The sequence below is a fragment of the Acomys russatus genome, chromosome 27 (genome assembly GCF_903995435.1).
Source record: "Acomys russatus chromosome 27, mAcoRus1.1, whole genome shotgun sequence".
Classification (NCBI taxonomy): domain Eukaryota; kingdom Metazoa; phylum Chordata; class Mammalia; order Rodentia; family Muridae; genus Acomys; species Acomys russatus.
The window spans coordinates 51,456,653-51,459,661 of NC_067163.1; the positions used below are offsets into that span (position 1 = coordinate 51,456,653).

At 46.4% G+C, this 3,009-nt stretch overlaps 1 pseudogene; it reads left to right on the forward strand.

Moving 5' to 3' along the window:
* The first annotated feature begins 1,008 nt into the window (after positions 1-1,008).
* Positions 1,009-2,412, forward strand: LOC127210127 (tripartite motif-containing protein 75-like; annotated as a pseudogene).
* The last annotated feature ends 597 nt before the right edge of the window (positions 2,413-3,009 follow it).

Sequence of the window (3,009 nt, forward strand, 5' to 3'; positions counted from 1 at the left end):
TGTAACCTTGGATGTCCTGGAGCTCACTTTATAGAGCAAGCTGACCTCCAACTCAGAGAACTGCCTGCTTCTACGTCTCGAGTGCTAGGATTAAAGGTATGCTCAACAACTTCCAGGCAAAACCAGCATGAGACCGTGTCAACAGATCCAAGCTGAGTACACAGCTTTTAAGCCCATCACTCTGGAGTCAGAGGCAGGAGGATCTCTGTGTAGTCTACAACAGCCGTGTCTACAAAATGAGTTCCAGAATAGCCAGAGCTACCTAGTGAGACCCAGTATTTAGACAAACAAACAAACAACAAATAAACCAAATAAAACCAACCAACCAAAAAAGGCTAAAATATATCTCAGTTTTTAGAATGTTTGCTCAGCATGCTTGAGGCTCAGGGTTTAATCCCAGGCAGGACCCTGTGAACCCAGCCCTCTGATCTGAGCACATAGGGGGTGGTAGCCTGATGGTTAGAGGTTACAGGGAGAGATATTTTACCAAGGCTGTGCTCTGCCTGGTTTATTCTGTTTATTTTCACAGCTCTGGTTGGAGGGACTGGAGAGCATATGGGTTGTGTTGCCAAGTAAGCAGAGGAGCTAGGTCTCAGAAGGCTTCAGAAGAAGCAGGTGTGATGCAGCTCTTGGTTTAACTGGAGCCAGGCATTGAGTGGTGTCATCTGAAGATAATTTATTATTATTTTTCTTATGAAGAAACTTATTTTCCCTCAAAACAACTGAGTTGCCAGAGTCAAGAAGACTAGCTGCCTACCAGAGCTGTTATTGACTGTGGGCCCATGTATTGGACATTGTTGGCAAGTGGAATTATCCAGCCTAAAACCACAAAGGACTCAAGGCTTCCACCACCGTGGGAAAAACAGGAAACGTCAATGAGTTGACAGCAGTTTCCAAGCGGAACTGTGAGAACTGAAGTACAAGGGAGTGTGCCTGTCCCTGCTCAGTACCCTAGAGCCAACCTTCAGAAGGAAGCCATCCAGAGTCCAGACCTGTATTCCCAGTCTGATGGCACAGGCAGAGGCCTTGGCTGGTCTCCAGGCAGAGACCAAATGCCCCATCTGTCTGGATATCCTGACAGACCCAGTCACCATCGAATGTGGACACAACTTCTGTCAGTCCTGCTTCAAAGACTTCTGGGCAGTGCTGTCAGGCAGGTTCTCCTGTCCTGTCTGTTGGCACCAGTGCCAGAAGCGAATCCTCAGATGCAACACCCGGCTTGGAATGATGATTGAACCTGCCCGTCGGCTCCACAGCAGGAAGAAGAACAAAAGGAAGGGGCAGGAGAGCAGTACCAGTTGTGAGAAGCACAACCAGGTCTAGACCCTCTTCTGTGAGGATGATCTGCTGTGTGACCAGTGCATTGGATGTGCTAGTCACAGTGGCCACCACGTGGCACCCATTGCACAGGCTGCATCTCACCACAGGGAGAAGCTTCAGGGCTTCATCAAGGTCTGGGAATGTAAAGAGAAAGAAGTTGAAGAGTCAATGAGTGTTGAGTATCATAGAATTGTGACCCTGAGTGAGGGGGCAGAAGCACAGAGGGGGAAACTGACTGCTGAAATTGAGCACCTGAACCAGTTTTATATCAGGAACAGCTGGCAGCATTGTCCAGGTTAGAGGCCCAGGAGAGGGATACTGAGCAGAAACTGCTTGACAACATAGCAGCATTTAAAAACTACGGCTCCAAGCTCAGAGATCTCCTGAGCCCAGTGGTGACAAGAGGGAACTATCTGAAGCAGAACTGGGTAGATAGTCAAGGACTTCCACCAGAATTTGGAGACAGAGATAAGCCCACCACCTTTTTGTGTTCAGTTCAGAAGAGACTTATTTAACTTTCCTATCGAATATCTCCCAAATTTGGTCCTAGAAAGAGGTATAGAGCAATTTACAGAGCAAGTAACTCTAGACCTGGAAGCAGCCCATCCAAACCTGCTTGTTTCTGAGGATAAAAAATGTGTAACATTTGTGAACTTAACACGATATGGTTCTGCTTCTTCAAAAAGGTTTACCAAGAGCCCTGTTGTGTTGGGCTTTCTTTATTTTTCTTCTGGGAGACATTTCTGGGAGGTGCAGGTAGGAAAGAAGGCCGAATGGGCTGTTGGTATCTGCAAGGCTGATTTGCCCATCAGGGAAAGGCAGTCCTCTATCCCCCAGGGATGCTGGAGGATTGTCTGTGAGGGGGACCACTTCGATATCTCAGGAGCTGACCCAGACTCCCAGTTTAAGCATGCCAGAGCCATTGGTGTTTTCCTGGACTGTGAACTGGGAGAGCTTTCCTTCTATTGCATGCCTGAGAGATGTCACATCTACATCTTCAGAGACACATTTCCTGGTGCTGTTTGTCCTTATTTCTACATAGGACCTCATTCAGAACCTCTTAGTCTCTGTTCTGCCACAGGTTCTGAGTGAAGCCACACATGGTGGCCCTATGAGGTTTGTTCATATTCCACATTCTTCTGCCCCCAACCCAGATGGGCCCAAAGTTTGTTATACAGTTATGCCTTAGTATATTTTATCAATTTGTATTTAAAAATTAGTGTGTGTGTATGTGTGTGAGAGAGGGACACAGAGATAGACGATAATTGATGATGTGGGTGTCAGGAAAACTTCCCCTCTTTCATCTGATGCCCCAGGCTTTGCATTTAGGTAATCAGGGTTGCAAGGCAAGGCCTTTTTCCTGGGGAATCATCTCAGGCCCTGAAATTGGCTCTTGATAGACAAGGGAAACAAGGAAAAAAGGGACTGATGAGTGGCTGCTGAGTTAGACCTAGGTCAAACAAGATACACCCTGTATCTCTGCAAAGTGGGGTGAGTGTAGACAGTGATAATGTCTTTTATAGTTGAAGAGCTGCAGGAAAGCACTTGGGATGATGTCACCAGAAAGAGACAAATGTTGGAGGAGATGGTTGTTAGCTGATGTAAATACTACATATTTTCATGTGCTGGTTCCCATTAATTCACTGGTTTTGTCCATGAAATTTTATTTTAATAAAGGTAAAGTGACTC